At 32.0% G+C, this 20,304-nt stretch overlaps 1 long non-coding RNA gene across 1 annotated transcript in view; it reads right to left on the bottom strand.

Annotated features, from left to right (window-relative positions):
- Positions 1 to 257: 257 nt before the first annotated feature.
- LOC129917374 (uncharacterized) overlaps positions 258 to 20,304 on the bottom strand; it is a 30,932-nt gene continuing 10,885 nt past the window's right edge. Inside the window, exons 2-3 of the long non-coding RNA XR_008772741.1 lie at positions 15,361 to 15,389; positions 258 to 1,104 (exon numbers count right to left, since the gene is read on the bottom strand). This is a non-coding gene — a long non-coding RNA (uncharacterized LOC129917374). The remainder of the gene's footprint in view (positions 1,105 to 15,360; positions 15,390 to 20,304) is intronic.

The following is a 20,304-nucleotide window of genomic DNA, read 5'->3' as shown; positions in this document are numbered from 1 at the left end:
ACCAATTAACTTCTCCTAATAAAATAATGAAATCAACCTAAATGGTGAAATCTTATTCACAGTTTTCATACTGAGCTGGAACCGTTTCCATTTTCAGTCGTTTGGTTTGACTTTAATTTGGAAACTTTCAACTGCACATGTTTAAACATTTAAAGTTAAATGGACCGTTTGCAAATAAATAATAAAAAAAAAAAATTTTAAAACATCATATTTTAAATGTTCAATATACAGTTTCATGCATTTAAAGTGAACCCATATCAATACATTCAGCTAAATGGAATAGAAAAAAAAATTATAATTAAAATTGACAGAATTGTATCAGGTACAAAGATTGTTTATTGCTTGATCATGACAGTTATATGAAAAAGTTTATCAACGTTTCCGGTTCGTTTAAGTTAAAGCTTTTTTTTTTATTAGCAACGCACCTGGGCTAATAGTCAATTAAAGTTTATCGACCGTAAATATTGAGATTGAAACAATTAAAATATCAATCAACTTTACTGCAATTACCTATGCTGTGAATTGAGAAATGTCCATTCTATTTTATTGAACAATTTTCAGCTTTTTTTTTTTTGTGAAATCTTCTAAAACTCTTAACTCTGCCTCACAAACTACCTATTAAAAAAAAACATGCAATCATCAAGCAATATTCTCTAATAACCATAAATTATAACAAAACCTGGTCAACAGTTGTTGGAGACATATTTAATTCAATTTTTTTGATATCACTACGTTAGCGATAAATTTATCTTAAACTTTATTTTCTTCATCTCATTTCTGTAGTCATTAAAATTTCATAAAACAGTAGAAAAATATAAATAAAACAATAAATAAATTTGCACTCAAACCTGCATAAATATCATAGAAGTCAATCTAGTTGCAAAAGATGCTATTTTTTCTACCTCCACGTGTAAATTGAAGCTATAAATCCTTCGAGCGAATCTTTACTTCCATCACTAGTTCCTGTTTAAGTTTTTTTTGATCTTCTCCTAACTCACCATTCATATAACGACTTTTTTTGCCACAGAAGCCTCTCTCTGATTGACATCAATGTTCATGTCGATGGCATGCGACAGCTGCTGATTCCTTCAAATGAATGTTTTCCTGAAAGATACAAAAAAAAAAAAAGAATGAAAATCAAGAACTTACAACCAAAGTCAACCAACAATTTATTATTAGATTCATAAGATGAATGAAATGTGACCGAAAGGAAGAAAAAAAGAAGAAATCAAAAAGAACAAAATTCTAGAAGAAGATCGAAGAGAAAAAAAACCCATCCCACTAGAAATATGAAGACACCTTTTATATTTTTGCCCAGTGACGACTTAATAAAAGCTCAATTTAATAGCTCTCTGCACCTCTTTCGAAGATATAAATGCCTCTTACGTGAGTCCCAACCTTTTTTTCGTAGCATTCAAGACACTCGAGGTTAGGTATTTATCTAATTAAATGGAAACAGCACAAAGATATTTCTTACAAACACACACAATCTGAGAGGAGTTCCTAGATAGAAATACCTCAAGGCATCAACTACTCCCATCTCCCGTCATCAAGCAGGCAGGCCAGGCTTCATATCGGGAATAGCTGAAGCAGGATACACAGAAGAAGATAGGTTTTGTGCTCCTCCACAAGAAAAAAGTTGAACATACGAAACAGAAAAAAACACATTCAACAAGTGTTAGCTGGATGTTCGATGAGGTTTTTTATGTTGTTGTATTTTTTCAATGTGATGTCTGTCCGACTATCATTGAATTGGCATCTCTTAAATTCTCGAGTAAATCATAAAAATTTCTGATCTATGACAAGATCGGTTCGGTGGTTTTTTTTTTGTTCAGATGTCGATGTGATTGCAAAGCGCATAGGGATATAAGGACATTGATGTTGATCGTGGCGCAAAACAAGTTACCCCCCCCCCTGCATTTCTATCATTTGAACTGGTTTTTTGATAATTGTTAGTTAATGATCTAAATAGCGTAAGGTAAGTGGTATGGAGTTTGGACAAGAAAAAGAGGGGAATTTAGACAAGTAATTTAGTCTTCACGTCAAATTAAAGTGGCAACAAAAAATTAAACACATTTATCGACTTGCAATTGGAATTATGATTGCAGGTAGTTGATTTTTTTGTATTTTGTATTAGTTAGAAGGATGAAAATGCCGACACAAGTCGAACATTGTGCTGAAGCAGAAATATATGAACATTTGAGATGTTTTCTGGTTTTTTGTAGAAATACAATTTTACTCATTTCATGCTTTTAGATTGCATTGTTTTGAAGTTTTTTTTTAATTCGATACATACTTTGTTTCACTATAAAATTGAATCCAAGACTATGCTTTTCTGTGAAGTTTTAAAATTCGCAAAAGACATTTTATTAAAATTAATAAAATATGTCAGGAAGTATTCAAGGGGCATAACTTATCATCATTATTATTAATGCCAGCATTGCTACTAAGACCAGAAGTTACGACTGCTCTAAGTTTTGGACTTGCTTTAGGGAGTTCGGATGCAGCACTTGGAAATTACGTTAATTGTTACAAGGAACCTGCAAGCTTACGTTAACAGAAGGCTTTGAAGCATCTTTAGGCATTTCAGGCTCTTTTATCTTATCTAACGAAGAAGTTTTTTTCTGTAACCTTATTACCTTAATCGCATGCCAAATGGTGAAAAATCTTTGAAACAAAAATTATTTTAGAAACTATTATAGTAAATTTTATTGAAAATTTTATTGAAAAACGGTTTAAATAACTTTATATCATGCAGATATTTAGCAAGAACTGCTCAGCCTTTTAAATGTTCAAAGACCTATCAACTAACAAACTAGAAAATTCTTTTCTTTTGCAAGAAATTTGCAAAGCCTCCAAGAGTATCATTGTCATCAAGATTGCTTGTATGCTTAGTCGTTTGGACTCAGTGTCAGCGGTTTATTGCAGATCCCTTCCATTTTTCCGAATTAATTACACCAACACAAAAATGATTGAGAGTTTAGTCAATAGTCCTTACTCTTTTATGGAGCAAGTTCAAGTCGAAATTCTACTCTCCTCAAGTGACCGCTCTATTTTTATTATAAATAAAGACTTCGCTTGAAACAATTCTCAGTTCACTGGAGATATCTCCATTTATCCAATGAATTAAAAACAGGGTCAAATTAATTTCCCATAGCAAAAATGAAGTCATTAAACAGTTCACTTTCCAATAACCGAATATTGCACAACAACTTAGAGCAACAAGTAATCGACCTTATCTTTGTAGAGAAGCAAACCGTTTACATAAAAAAAACACTCCTCAAATTCTTCCCTTTCGTAATCCCATTTAAGGAAATCAAAGTTTCACAAAGGCCAAGATAAATATGTACAATCACGGCACATGCCTAAACGAAAATTACAGTTTCTTTTCGCTTCATTTTGTAACTTGTTGGTTGATAAAACCTTTAAAATCTGTAAACTGCAACCTGACCAGGTATACAGTTCAAAGCCTAATCTCTGACCATTATCAAACTTACGTCATTAAACATGCCCCATGTGTTTACAATTGGGGGAACGAGACTACACGACTACGACAAACAACGTTGTGGTAGTATATAAATTATACAAGTTGGCCTTTTGCGCGTTGGTCCATTTTAAAAATTCAGCCTCAGCCACTGTAAAGCCTTAACTTTTCCAGCACAGCGCCAGCCTCATTTACATTCAACTATTTATCTTAAAAGAGTCATATATGGTTTTCTGTATAAGGAACAAGTACAAAAAAAAAAAAGAATTTTTACTAGCAGACGTGCTGCAAAACTAAAAAGTAATAAAAGCTAACTCAAGTTTCAAGTTAAGCAAAAAAAAAAAACAAATTCAAGCCAAGCATGTGCGACCTCTAAAAATCTAATAGAAGTCTCTACTCCAATCCATGGTCTGTCTCAAGGATAGATGCGATGATGATGGGGCGAGCTAAAAATGTGCAACATTTTTATATTTTTTTTTTTTTATATTTATTTTTATATATATAAAAAAAATAATAAAAAAAAATATTATTACAGAAAAAGATACAAGTTAGTCAGAATTAGGTATAAAATAAGTTGCCTTTGCCTTTATAAAGAAAGAAAGGCGAATCTTGTGAGATGATGATGAAGACACGACAACGATGATGTTTGATGATGACAACCATGCGGGTTCTCTGGAAATGGTTACACACAGAAGCCATACAAAAAAAAAACAAGCGATCTAAAAATTGTTTATAACCCGCAAGTGCGGTGTGGTTGGTGTGATGCGCAGTCAATGGCGCCTCTGGACAAGCTCCTTTTAAAGGGAGCTCTCTCAGATAGTATAGTCTCTATAGCAAGTAGTCGAGTTTCCTTCCAGAGTCATTTTGATTGATGATCAAACAAGCGTGGATGTTTGTGGCTCAGCTGGAAGTGTCATGTTGTGTATATTATGAGATGTTGATACACACACTCGAAGACACAAGACCCAACGATGACGATGAAGACGACGAAGAAGACGACGAATATTGTGATTTGGCGATGAAGCTTAAGCCTTAAAGGTTTCTCAACCCACCAGGTGTACGAGTATGTTCAATGTTCATCCCATCCATCCTCCCACAATAAAATCGAGAGATTTTTTGTCAAGTACTTTGAGATTCGAGTACTTAGAATCTTCATTATAAAATGGTCATTGAACTTAGAGTGAGTCAGTTTGAATTTATACGCGCACCTGTTTGAAATGCGCAGACAACGCGCAATCCAATGTCGCGGATTTGCTGGTGTTGTAAATTTTTGTTTTTTTTTTTTTTTTTTTTTTTGATCAAATTTACGACGACATTGTGTTATTTGAAACCCACTCGTGATACAAAAAAATGATGGAAACCTTAAATGACTGCGTGTAGGTTCAGTTGGTTCAATGACTTTATAGGCCACCAGTCTGACAGCAATTAGCAATTGTATGACTCTCGAATGAATGAGAATAAGTTGCATATTGAATTTTTTTTGTTTTTATTTTTTGTCTGAAAATGAAAAAAAAATTCCTACATACGAGCATAATGTGACGCTGATTTTATTTTTCGCGCATATGGCATCGAGTTTCGTGCGATTTTGCCAGAATATCATATAGAACTGTATGAGTTACAAACAAATTAAGCTTAACCTATAGGTATGTAAAGAATTACTTATAGTCGAGTAACTATCAGACTTTGCGTGAAATACGGTACTTGATATGATTCTCGTATAGAGAAATTGAAAAATAAAAATTTTTCGACAAAATATGTAAAAGTTTAATACTGCCAAGACATACAAACTATAAAATACACGACATCATTAATTTTAAAAGAAATGTAAGAAAGTAAAGTTTTTAAAATTACGAAAACACTTCTTTCAATAGTCCAACTAAGTTGTGCCATCAAATTTCTTGTATAAGAGAGAATTTTTGATTTTTTTTTTTGAAAATTGTAGGAGCCGTTTTTTTAAAAAAAGATTTTTTTAATATAAAAATTACAAAAATTTTTCAAACCAAAAATTAGTATACCACTCTCAAGAAATAATTATATTAATTCACACAAAAAGAATCATGTTTTTTTTTAATATTTAAAAAAAATCCAAAATTTATAATTTTTTATAAGTTTTTAAATCATAATTATTAAAGCGCTTTTATACAAAAATTATCCTTGACATCGGTTAAATCTCTTACGAGAAAATCAAGAAAACGGCATGTACCTTTAATAATATTTCTTTTATTTTAAAAGCAAGAACTTATTTATTTAATCAAAATCGTTAGAGTCCTTTTTGACAAAAAAAAACACTTTTTTCATTTTGGTTATAATCGCAAGTATCGTTAATTTTGATCTTTTTTTTCAACTGCCCCAAAACAACTACAAAGTTTAAAGCAAATGACTTAAGTGGTTTAGGCTAAAGCTTGAGATAGAGACAGATATACAGAATTACAAGACTCAATTTTTTTGGGATTCTCCAACATCGTAACACTACTCTTGGTACAATTAATACAGTATCTTTTCAGTCAAATAAATTTCCTACTTTTTGAATCCAAAAACAGCCTTGTGAGTTCAGCTTTTTTTTAACTATGTATTTCTTTTCAATAATATTTAACAATAATATTTAACTTGAAAATGAACTTCTAAATGGGTTATTTAATTACTCGATTGATTGATTCTATTACATTCAACAAGCCCTATTTTTGACTTCACTTGTATTGTTTGTAAGTTTCGAGTTACTTTTACTTTTTTTCTGTTATATTTAACTTGTTTTCTGGTATATCTAACTAGTTTTTGGTATAATTAACTATATTATGATTAAACATACAAGAAGTAAAGTTATGCCTGTCGTTATTTTATTTCCGTGGGTAACAACCCAGATTGTGGAATGCACTCATTTTTGCTTCATAAAATATGACTGGATTTTTTGTGAAACAACAAAAACTTTTCTCAGCAATTGACGTTAAAGGAAAAATCAAAGTTTAACCTAAAAAAAAAATCTTCAAGTTGGTCCATCAAATAGCTTTGAGTTGAAAAATATAAATTCTGGAATATAAAGCTGAAAATTTAACTCAATCGAATCGAACTAATTATTATTATTATGTTTTATCTACAATGGACTTCATATACAAATATAAAATCATCAATTTAACTTGTGTGTATAAAAAGGCCTTCTCGTCCTCAGGTCTTGTTTTAGTTAATCATTAAACTAACCATCAAATTTTCATTTTTCCATTCAGACACTTCTAATGACCACTTCTAGCCTGAATACCAACTTGGTAAACAGAACTCATCATTATTTTAAGAACCAACTTCTGACGTTAAATTTTTAGCCTCTGGTCTTTAAAACTTCACTTTTCAAGCGATAGATTAATTTGGACTACCATATAACTATAGCCTGTCAATTCACTTAATTTTTCCAAACGCAACACAATAATTCAAATGACAATATAATCGTGTGTGCCTCAAGTCACTGTTAGTTGTTGTTGGTTATTTTATGGAGCCTAGGTTTTTTCTATGTCATAATTCTTCAAACTTAAAGACTATGAGAGCTCCTATTGCTATCTCACGCCAAGTTGCTGCTGAGCCGATAGCTAAATGCAATTTCCAGAGCACACGAATCCGCGTGCTTCCCGCCCACCAAGAATCATTTATATATATACGTCGAACGACTCGATGACGACGACTACGTCAGAAAGTTGTTGGTTGGTTGGTTTGGTAATTCGTGGTTAGATACTTTTTTTTTCTCTGTGTTTCGTCTGTAATGTCTAGAATTCAAAACCTTAAGGCAAATCTTGTAGAGATTTCTATTGCATTTAGTCTGTGTTGTTGTTAAGTAAAGCTTCTGTTGTAATGTTTTCATTAAGTCATTTTTATTTAGAGAGCTCAAACTACAGTCTACAGTCTATAACCCTCAGATAGATAGATACTTTTGCATCTTTGTCACAGAATATTATTATGCGATATCCATGGCGTGCTATAACGCTGTATAGACTGACGACGACGATATAAAGGAAGCAGACAAGCCATAAACCGGCAATGACTTCAGATTCAGTAGCAGCAGGCACAAAATCTAGTGAAAGCGTGTGAACTGAACTTGAGCAATGAGACTCAAACTCTGTCACAGATCTGCGGTTTTGAAACTAAAAATAGACATGAAACGGTCTACTGATGAGAGCAAGAGAAAAACCTAGATAAATCTGATCCTGCCCGATCTGCAGTGGCAGCTATCAAAAAAGATATATTTTTAAACCTTTTTTGAGGTTAGAGAGAGGAGAGATGTGAATGAACAATGTAATTTAAGATCCCTTTTGTCGATTCCATAGATATAGGATAGACGACATATCTGTCTCTTTGGGGCTTTTGACAGCGCCACTGAAAGAAGATACGTACTTGATGACAAATACAGTAGGGTTAACAAAAGTTATACCAATAAACATTTAAAAAGTTGTTCAGGTCCAAGCTTAAACTTTAATTAAAAACTAGTTTTCTTCCATTTTTTTCTTCTACTTCAATTATTTTTTTCTCTAAGAAGAAGTTTGAAATGATATTCAGACCTTTGGCTCACGATTCAGTTAATTGGACAGACATTATAATTTATGTAGATTTATTAAATATAAAAGGTTCTTGTTTAAAAATAGGAAAAATGTATTCAATCAAATGGACAGCAGGGATAGAATATGAATTTATAACGACAGTTTGATTTGAAATTCTATTTTTACACACAAGTTGTTGAAAAACCAGATTTTTATTTGATAGCATTGCTGAATGGCTTGGTAAAAAAAAAGCTTTACTAATGTGACCACAGGTTTTTTTTCTGAATTTTTCTTTAATTAATGTTTTGGTTCATAGGAATATAAGAAAATTTGATCTAAAAGAACATGTGTAATATACATTAGTAATGGGAACTATCAAAAAAAAAACGATCAAAATATCGATAATTGTAAAATTCATTCGATAGTTTTAAATCATTCTTTCATTTAGTTACTTTTTTATTCGATAGTTTTTTCATTCGAATAGTCTTTTTATTCGATAGTTTTTTTATTCGAATAGTTTTTTTATTCAGTAGTTTTTTCATTCGAATAGTCTTTTTATTCGATAGTTTTTTCATTTGAATACTTTTTTTATACGATAGTTTCATTGGAATATTTTTTTTTATTCGATAGTTTTTTCATTCGAATAGTGTTTTTATTCGATAGTTTTATTCGATAGTTGTTATTCGAATGAATGAACTATTCGATAGTTCAAACCATTCAGTTACTAACTATCGATAGTTCAAATCATTCGATAGTTCCCATCACTAATATCTATAACTTTTAATTCAAAGAATTCTCGTGCAACGAAAATATTAACAATTATGAGTCAAGTTAAAAAATTCACAGCTTCTTAATATTAAAGCTTAGCATGGATCCTTCCATAGTTATATGTATTTACTATAAACAATGAAACGTTGTTACGAATTTAACAAATAAATGTTACAGTACGTCAAAAATAATTTGTGGCACTCGGGGCTTAAATTAATTAATACCTATCAAAGCAAAAAAAAAGAATTGGTTGTCTGTAAAATCGATTTACGACGATAATTTTATGTGTTAACGTCATAATTTATAATTTTTGAAGCTCAATAAAATAGCTATTATAAAAAATCGACAAAAAATTAACATTTTTTTTCTTTACACATCATATTGTCAATATTTTTACATGACAACCTATAAGAAATTTTATATCATCTAAAAGCTTATTATTTCACCTTTTAAAATATGCCTCAACCATATCTGTACGACACCTACAAAAAAAGTTACAATTTTTTAAAGACAGACTGGTGCCGGCAAACGATCACCCACAGGTGTTGTTCTCGCTCGTCTCGATGCATGCAAGCTTCTTACAGTCGTACCATATACATACACGTTAAGTGAACCTCCCAAGTAGGTGTCGTCAGGTTTTTTCGTTACGAAATTTCTTGATTCGGTCGCCATGCCAAGGCCCGCGATAAAATCTATGCAGTAGCCTAATAAATATGCTTATTACCCGACAAACAATTTTGGTTCTATAAAGCTTTACAGATGCAATTGTTGCTTCTGTAAAGCATTATAGAAGCAAAATTGTTAGTAGGGTATCCATTATGCATTTCATATGAACAATTTATACATATCACGACATTATGTTCTTGGTCAAAAAATTATCCACAAAATATCAACTGCTTTCATTTTTTGTCTACCAAAAGAAAAGTTGTAAAAAAAAAAATTGCGCATACGCCAGAGTGACCGTTAATGTTTAATTTGTTTATTGTTTAATTGGTGTACAAAATAAAATCAATAAGGCTTAGTTGGATGGTAAAACATCAAAACATGAAAATTGTCCTATTTTTTCGGAGCTAGAAAGGCGCAGTAAGAAGCTATTGAAAAAAAGTGCTTTATTAAAAATATAAAATACGTTCCACAAGCTTTCCTGAGATCTCTAATTGAAAATGCTACACCATTTCGAATACGTACTGATGTAATGTGTCATTTTGTAAGACAAAAAAAAGCTTGCAGAGTTGCAAAGAAAAACTCTTATCAAATCACGTAACAAAGAGGAAAAAGTGTAAAGAAAACAGAAAGTCATTTATAAACAGAAAATTATCCGTTACTTTGTGCTGAATGCACCACCTCAACAATATTCCATTTCATCTCCTCTTTGCTATTCCAACAATTTTAAATTAGAAAAATAACACTTATACCTCAAGACGAAACCTCTACACTCGTGTTCAAACCAAATCAATTACAAAAGTAAACAATGAACAATTAACAAACAATTTCAAGTAATTTCAAATCCAACAATTTATCCAAACACCATAACACATTCAGTATGACCTCTCCTCTCAGTCTTCCTCAACAACGTCCATTGAAAACATTCAACTTGTCCGTTGTATTTACTGTATAAGTCACTAGCAGCATCAAACAGCAGTCTTATAGGAGTGAGTAAATGTCAATATAAAGTCTCTTGGAGGAGAGATCGTGATTATTCGTTCTACCTCATCGAGGTAAACCAATAAAACTTAAAGACTATAGACCTACACAAACCACGCTTTGCGATGACTTCTGAATGTAACTAATCCAAGTGTTCACACGATACCTTCCACACAGTATTTGGGAAAAACTTCTCGCCCCAAAAAACTGCCAAGATATAACCATTCACTTCTATATCTCAAGTCCACACAAACAGACAGTATTAGAATCCAAACAAGTGCCTCTAAGATTGTGGGTGCTCCCCGAAAAGAGAGTGAACATTATAACAATCCCACTGATTGTATTGCTTAAGCATAGCCTTCTTGGTGTTTTGACTATGACTTTCTCAAGCCCCTGCTGTGTTGAGTGTATATTTTTATTTGTTAGTATGGTGTTTGCCTTTTTGATTCCCTTTTTAAATTTCTAGCAACGAACCAAGTTGTGTTACAAATTACAGTACGCGCCAAGACTCCACCACCACCGCATTATAACATCCACGACGACGATGAAGTAGAAATTCGTGTTCCAATCAATTGGAGGAGGGCTTGGCATTTGTTTTTGAACACAAAAGGTAGGCCGCTCTCTAGACAAGAACATTGTGTTCAATCATGTTTAGCTAAAAGTAGCTTTGTGCGATTGTACAAGGGTTTTTCTATGGTTTGGTTATTTATTTATTTTTTTCTTCAAATTTGAAAATGTTTTTTTGGATAAGTTTTGTAGGTCATGCCGGAAAAAAGGCCTAGTCAAGAAAATGTTTGTTTTGAAAACAATCCCAAGTTAATTGAACTTTATTATTAAATTGGAAGTTATTTATCATAATTTAATAAATGGGTTTTTGGACCTTTTGAAATGGAAAGTGAATGAGTTCCAAGAAGAAAATTTTACGTTCCACAGAATTGTTCCACAGAATTGGATAGCGAAAAATTTATAAAAACCAACAGAAGCCTAAAAAAAATTAAAATTTGGTTGACGGATTTTATTTTTAAATAAATTTTTCTGGAACATAGGTACTTCCTTATTTAACATCGAAATTAGTTCATTTGGTGAAGACACACAATTACGTTCCACAATACTTTTAACGGCGCATATCAAACAAAGAGAGTTATGTATTTTGCCGCTCTTCCTGTCAAGACAATCATTATTTTATAATTTAAAAAGCAAAGATTATTTTGAAAGATTTAACCCAAGCGGTCACTGTGGCGTATGTGGAACATTTTTGTAAGCTTACTTTTTTTTACCTATTTACAAGGAAATTCTTTATAAAAGCCTTTTAGATGCTATAACCTTCAAGATTTACATTTGTGTATTGTTTAAAAAATGGTTGGGTTAATTTATATTGGAATCAATATAATTCCGTAAGAAATATTTTTCAACGTTTACAGATGTAAGGTTTAGTCAGTTTCGATTCAACTATTCAATGATGATTTGATTCATTCTCTTTCACTATTATAACTGATAACTACCTATTTAACAATAATTGTTATGTATAATTAAATTCTATTCATGATCACTTCGTATTTGTATGATTATTTCCTTTAACCATCAGTCTATTTACTCTATCATCATTTTAATTATATTCCTTGAACATCATCAAAAAATGAGAATGTGATCGATGAGTACCTATATGTAATATAAAATTTAAGCGTGATTCAAATGACAATGTAGGTATTATTCTAATTTAAAATTTTTTTCCCTATTTTGATCAAGTCATCTCTGACAACACAAAAAAGAAACATCAATTTACCAAATCTAGTCTGTATCACGTTATAACAATCCAAAAAACGTGATCGTGCATCACAACAAAAAAAAAAAACGAACAGAATAACAAAAATTTATAACTCATCCCACAAACAAACAAAACAATACCAGAATACTCTCGTATTAAAAAAAAAAAAACAAAACAAAATCCAATTTACAAGTAAAAAAAAAATTATTATTTATCCAACCGTAACGAGAAAACACAAAATATTACGCAAAAAAAAAAAAAAAAAAAAAAACAAAAAATAAGGAAGCTCAACCAAAAATGTCCAAATATGGCAAAAAAAAACAGGTCCTTTTTCAGACCATTGAACACATGACGTTCTGGAAGAAAGAAGAAATAATCAAAAAAAAAAAAATAAAAAAGTAACAAAATGCATTCCCACTTGCATCCTGTGTAAAACAAAAGATCAACAAAGGGAACAAGAATGAGGTCAGTAATCAAACACATTTAACATTTTTCCTTCTTTTCTGGTTGATACCAAAAATACAACAAAATACCGAAAAATAAAAGAAATACAAAAAAAAAGGGAAAGGTGTGTAAGAAATCATTAAAACAATCGGCAACAATGATTTTGAGAGTTTTGTAACAAAAGAAAAAGAACATACACAATCTATAAAATGCTACCAAAAACACATGTGAACATTAAACGCACACGAACGAGTACGAGAAAACGTTGTAGGATGGAAGGAAACAGATCCAAAAAATATAAGAGAAGCCAAGTGAATGTTTTTTTTTTAACAAAATAAAACACAACTTAAAAGAAGCCCTCAGAACAAGAAACAAAAGTGTAAAAACAAGTTTTTTGCTTTCACCCTCTTTGCCTTTAAAAATTCTTAAAGAAACAGCAAGGAAAAAAAAAACAAAACGAAGTGCCGCAGGGTTCACATAAAAGGCCAATAATTCTTAGTTTTTTGTTTCTTTTCTTTTCATTTTTTTTTTGCTGCCTACACTGGCCGTTTTGGCACACACCTTACCTGTTCTAAAGATGGTCTTATATGATGATTATGATGATGATGATGAAGGCTACGTGGATGATGCTCCGCTCATATAGATGCTGGATGTGACCATTGAATAGTAATGGCAATGTTCATCATCATCGCCTTTTGTGTGGCACGTAATATGGCTGGATTTTGTAATGTTTAGAAGTATTAGGCCGAATGTTAAGAAAAGACAGTTTTAAGGTAAAGTGGCATCACTTGTAGACAAAAAATGTCATCATCTGTCAATTTTTGATATTTTATCTTTTCTATTTTTAACAAATGGCATCACTGTTTTTTCCTTTTAATCGATAAAATGGTGATGATTGAAATCTTGTTTTCCTTTGGCTAAATTGGCCAATAAATCATCTTTAATGTTTTCTCTTTTTTTAAGATTTTATGTCAAAAATGACATTTGTGTGTAAGTGATGCCACTTTAACATAATAAAGTCAAACATTACGAATGATATTATGGTAAACAGGGATTTAAATGACAGGTAAATGCAAGAAGGAAACATTGGAAGACAGCAAAAGTTCAATTCAATTCGGAAACAGAAACACTTTCATGCAATATGGCAATTGCAAAGAATCTTCTGTCCAAAGCAACAAACTTACCAAATCCAACCCTGTATTCATGTATAGATTATGTGGTCCATCGCTTCATCTTCTTTCTTATCCCCATGAAAGAAATATGAATTGACAGGTTGCAATTGGGATGGAGAGGTTTCAATTGAGGTACGAAATTGAAATATGACTTAATGATGTCATAATAATGGAACATAATTTGTGCCTTTCTTCTTGTTCATCGCAGGAGTCCCACCAACCACACCAACACCATCAAACCAACAACATGGGGTCTGATTAATTTGAAAGAACATAATTCATTATATCTACTAGTCGAAGTTGAAGTCATCGTCGTCTTCGTTGTAGAGAGAAGGTAGTACAATATGCAAATTACGATATGATATGGCTGGCAGCCCACGTGATAGTATTCAAAGTTATGAAAAAGACCGACCTAAGATCGAGTAGTAGGTACGGGAAATAAAATAAATTGATTTCTTGTTGCTGCCAACAAGCGAGTATAAAGTAGAAGAAAGATCTAGAGATGGTGTTGTGTTTTGACCAAAATGATGATGATATGGTGTCATAGGATATTGCATGATGATTGAGGTTTATTATAAAGATGTCAATGATGAAAAATATTTTTGCAAGTCGAAAGAAGACTCTGAAAGGGCTTTTGCCAAAGAGAACTCAAGTAGAAGGGAAACAGGTTTTTAGCATTCCGCATTTTACTTATAGAATGATGCGATGGTTTGGCACAGAAAACTGGTATAACATTTGGTAATGTAAAAATAAAAAAGAAGAAAGAATTAAGATGTGACAGGAATATCAATTGACTTCCTCATGGCCATCAGGATATTATTTATACAACGATTATATTTTATTGAATTTTGTTGAATGAAATTACATTTTATATCTTCTTTTTTTTACCTACCTGCTTCTTTAGAGGTTCTTCTCTCTCTTATACTGAAGTAATAAATTAACTGAGAACCACAAGTGTGGACATTAAGGTGTTTTTAGGGAATTTTTATGGCTTTATGGTGTGGTTACACCTACATGAAAACGTGCAAAATTTTTAGACCAAGAAAAAGGGAATTTATTTTTCAAGGTAAAACCAATTTGAAGACTTGAGTTAGGTACTTTCATAAATTTGACAAACTACTTATCAAATTATTGAATAAGTTTCAAAACATAAAACATAAAGTTTAAAAGAAAACTTTTAAAACAAGTTAAACAACCTTGTTGCTTCATTATTTCATATTGGTCACTCAAATTCATGAGAATCAACAAGAACGAACATTTTATTTTTGCTCATAATTAGGCGAAGAGAGTTCGTACAAATTATTAAAAAAGTTCAGTAAAAAGTATTTCGAGTCTGATTGACTGGAATTCTTTTGATGGTCTTAAAAATGACAAAATGTTTTAAAAAGTGCTTCGAGAAGCAGGAGAGTCACCCCAGACAAACTATACAACGGTCCTAAAGTTTAGTGTACCTCCCTCCAAGATAACTTTCAGATAAGTAAACCAAAGCCCAATTGAACATTAGTTGCTGGTTTAGGAAGTAATTATATGGATGTTATAGAAATAAGACAAAACTATGCAGTTACTCACCACAGTAGTAAGTTTGACTCCGATATTTCCTGAAATTAAAAAAAAAAAAACAAAATATAAATAAGATTTGAATAAAGAACAAAAGAAAAAATTATATTTTTTAAACGATAATTTTAAACTAACAGCATTTATTATTAGGATTGACTAAAAATAAGTTTCGTTAAGTTTTTTTTACACCGAAAGTTTTTTAATGAATAATATTTTTCTATGCCACAATCGTACGGTTATTTGCCATAAAATCTTCTCAATTCTATCAAAAGGAATTTGCTATGTTGCTTTATCTAATAAAAATTTGAATAACTTAACGAAAGTAATTGAAATTTGTTTTCCATATTGACAAGGTATTATAGTTCTACCCTCAGATTGAATCTGAAAAATCATAAATATAATGACTTTCATGCTTTTTATAGTTTCGTTCAGTTTTTGATTAATAAAAAAGATTAGTGCAAAATAGAAGAATAGCTAAACTCTTTAAAGATGAAGTGGATTCCGAAGTATTTAAAGACTAATTGTATCTATGCCTTAAAAGCAACTCTGTTATATTAGCAATATCAAGAATTACCTAAAGAGTTCGTATATTTTTAAAAAAGGATTCATGTCCTGCTACATCTACAGCTACACCAGGCTTTATATATGCAAATCATTAATTTCATATAATTTCCTTTGAACAAAAAAAAACAGTTCAGTTGTTCCGTTTTTTTTATCTTGTTTAATGCTGACTTTTTGACTTCTTTAAGTGTAATTATGAAAGCGTGTTAAAATACCATTTAAAGAACTAACAAAAAACTGTATATTCTGAGATTCTTGTATGTGAACCACATGGCATATAGTTGAATGGTTTCTTTTATTCCTAGAAAAGTCCCGGTTGCTAAGAGCAATTAAAGTTCAACACCATACCCAGATACAAGTGCAACTTATGTTGGTAAAGTTAGGTAGCTCTGGGATACGTCTGCTGACTTCCCGAAATGTAATTACCAACGTTTGGTTTTGTTTAATATTTTTTTGTTGTTGTTGTTGCTTTGCTGTTCAGATCAGCTCATGTATTGTTGTTGTTGTTGTTAGAGGTGTTGTGATTCTAATCGTTTTTTGCGGTTTTCACACTATTTAATACATTGTTGTTGTTTTTCTCTTTAGATTTCTTTTTTTTCTTAGCACTTGCTGTTTTTTTCTTCCAGGTTGATGAAAAAAATCATTCCCAGGTGTTGTATTGTGTCCCGGGAAGAAGTAGAAGATGGTGTTATTTAGCTTCTGCTTCGGTTGTCTTCTGCTTTTTTTGTAGGTAGTATTTTACTGCTGATTCTTATCGATCAATGGTGGTGGTCTCTCTTATGTCGTGTGAATTTGTTGTTTCGTTTCTCATCTTCGTTTAATTTCTTTGAATACTTTTTTTGTTTTTCAGGTAAAACTTGTAAAAAAGATAGTAGTTGCTAACTAATTGCCTTGAGCCTGCCTGCCTTATGTGTGAACGGTAGCCCTGTGGAAATTAACGGACAAACTCATTTTGCGCTTTACAATGTGAAAAAAAAAACAACCTAAAAACAAATTAGAATTGATGAGGTCTTTGTTGTTGTTGGTACTGTATCAAGATGTATGCAAACAAAAAAAGATTCAGGAGAATGCAGCTGGCTAACTAATGATTTGCATATTTTAGCAAATCTAAGAACGGAAACTTCAGAATGGTACATGCGTTTGATTTGATTTGTTCTTATTTACAAACAGATAAGAAAATCATACCTGGAATTTCATTTCTTTAAATCTTAGAGGCCAATGATATAAAACCTTCAATAGATGAACAAGAAGAAACTACAATCGACTCCCTCTAAGTCGAATTTCCCTCTAAGTCGAACTTTTTCACCATTTTTAATGAACAGTATTGAAGAAAAAATATTAAATTAATCTCTCTAACTCGAATTTCCCTCTAATTCAAACAAATTTCCGAGTCCCGTGAAAGTTCGACTTAGAGGGAGCCGACTGTATTCTAAGACAACAATATATTAAATTGATGAATTTAAGTTTCTTTAAGTTGTTTTAACGAGTATCCATTAAAAAATTATCTGTTTTTCATTATAAAAAATTATCTGTTTTTCATTATAATTTTCCTTGAATAGTTTAATTGAAAAATAGTTTTTCAGTCTTTATAATAATTTTAGGTAGTAAAAACAACTTAACGAAAAGTTGACGGCATTTTTTTTTCTTTAGACTGACACAAAATTGTTCTGTTCTGAAAAACTTGATCAAAAATAATGAAAACAAATAGCAGAGCTTGTTGAAAAACAGTTAACAATACAGTTTCGTTAAGTTTTGTTTTGCTGTATTTCCACATTAAATGATTGTTTTCAATCATGAAATGAACAACCATTACATGTCTCTCCATTTACAGCCTATTTTGCCATGAGCACATACATACATACATACAAAACATAACGAAAAATTACAACTTTTGATTCAACTTGAATATTGGTATCCTAATTGTGATTTGAAAAGTTTAAAAAGTTAAATAGTGTTGTGTAGCCAAACTTGTCAATATCACGGCTCAATACTCATTTTTGTTAAGTTTACCTCGTCGTTTACTCATAGTGGCATTTTCTGCTAAACAGCAAGGAAAAGAAAACATATTAACTGTTCACTTCAAATGGGCACAATTTAATAAGCAATTTGTACCTATAACTTAAGATCTCTCTATACTACGAGCTACTACATCAATTGACAGAAGTTAAGAAAACTTAACGAAAACTAATGGAAAAAGGAAAAACTTTTTTTCACAACTGCAATTACGTTTTTAGAAGCTAAACTGTAAGTTTTATTCAATGAATTTATTTGTTTAACTACTTGTAAAAACTGAACTTCGTTAAGTTTTTCCTCTGTGAACTAATTTTTTTGTATAAAAATACATAAGTATGCATTTTGAAAATATTGATAAAAATATTCTTGTAGTCACTTCAATTGACAGTAACTGTGATGTACTGGAAAAATTGGCAGGAGGAAAAAACTTAACGAAAAATTCAATTTCCATTTGAGAAAATAAAAGGATTTTATGAAGACAAAAAGAAATTTCGTTAAGTTTCCCTAACCTGGCGTATCTTCTCAAAGATAACTCACTCGAATAAACACTTAGTACGTACATTCAAGAAAAAATTTTTCATTGATGCCAAAATATAATTCAATGTCCCAATTTTGAACAAAACAAATTCCGGTCAAATAATTAAGTCAAATTAATTCACAGGAAATCCAAAAATTAAATGACATTTTACCGAAACAGAAAATATTTTGAACGTTCCCATGCATTTGTTTGTATTTCGATTTAAATTCCATTACAAAAAGGCGCCTCAAAACTTTAAAAATGTTCCAATTTGTGTAATGCTTTGCAATTAAAATAACTTGAACAATTTTTCACTTCAAAAATCCAAACAAACTGTAAATAAATTCATTCTTCGAAAAAGAAGAATCCTTTGTGAGGAAAAAAACAAACAAAAACTAAAAATAAAGAAAAAGAAAAAAAAAGGAAACGCATCTTTGATGACTGACCTGGCAAAAGAAGACATTCCACATCCGTTTCAACGTAAAACTAAGGTAAAAGTCCGTTGACCTAATAAAAAACAAAAAAAACTCTTCTTTTTTACGTTCCCATTCGTACTTGTACGAAATGAAATCTCTCGCGTTGAAGTTCATCAATTTCCTTCTTATACAATTCTCATCGTTTTGTTGAGCGAGTACGGAGCCGAGCGCCCTAACATTACAACAACCTATGAAAAGACCAAGTTGGCTTTGGGAGTCCTTTCCTTCTTCCCTAGGGTCACTTCACTGTCAAAAGAGAGTGAGACAAGATATAAGTAGAAGAGGCGATGGAATTCCAATGGCACAGGAGGTATTAAATAACACAACGTTGCGGTTTTGTGTTTTTTTCATTGATTCCTCTTCGTTTGACTCTCTTCTTGCTGAATTGCATTTCCTTTGCCTGATGTGTCCTCACCCGGATTCATGTACCTTCCTACTACCTATACGATCCCTCCAAACACACAGAAAACCTAAAGCAGGATGGATGCGATGACGATGATGTCAGGCCAAAACGAAGGAATGGTATGCATGTACTGAAGCAATTGCTTCGGCTGTTATTACTCTTGTAGCTGTAAGCTGCACCTGGGTTTGGGAACATCATCTATACCAGCCACCAGAAGAGCCACCATCACACCGCCAACAGAAAACAGCACAGAGACAACAATCGCAGAAGCCCAGGTTCAAGGCATAATTACGACAACTGTGGCCCTTTTTACCAGAGGAAGGTTATGTATGAGAAGGGAACAGAGGAGTTATCTCATGAACCTGGTCCCTCATCCGCATGACAGAAATTTCATTCAAGGGATTCTTCGTCGCTCATCCGTCCTCGATGATGAAATTCTGTGAGTGTGCGGTTTTTATTTTTTTCAAACTTCTCGTTCGGTTCGGTGAAATCTTTAGTATCCGATCAGTGCCATAAGTTTGAGTGTCGCGCAAGCCGGTTCTGATGTTTTTTTTTACAAAACCAAAACCTTCCACATGGTCCTTCAGCTCCATGCTCAGTTGACTGATTCCAATGGGAAGAGATTTATTGGGGGGCTCACCTAACTCTTCCATTCTTTTTATTCATTTTGTCTTTTTGTGAGACAAATTCAGATGCTTGAATTGCACTGCCATCTGATCAGGGTTTAGCGATCACTGCTGGAATCGGTGAATATTTACGTTGGCTTTGTGTATTTGACAATCAAAGAATGGCTACATGGCCAGGCTATTATGTCAATTGGAAACTGCTGTGGTCGGGTTTTTGTCTCTATCGGAGCGCGACTGACATGGAATGTGCCTCCAAATTGACAACAATCTGTGCTGCTTGTTGTTGTAGTTCTTGTTGTTGTTAGCAGCAGCCGGCGGCGGCGTCGATGGCCGGCAAATGAATGTGTTGTTAGACGATCG

Source organism: Episyrphus balteatus, chromosome 1 (genome assembly GCF_945859705.1).
Source record: "Episyrphus balteatus chromosome 1, idEpiBalt1.1, whole genome shotgun sequence".
NCBI lineage: Eukaryota > Metazoa > Arthropoda > Insecta > Diptera > Syrphidae > Episyrphus > Episyrphus balteatus.
Note: the sequence above shows the minus strand (reverse complement) of the source record. Positions and strands in the feature narration are given on the sequence as shown.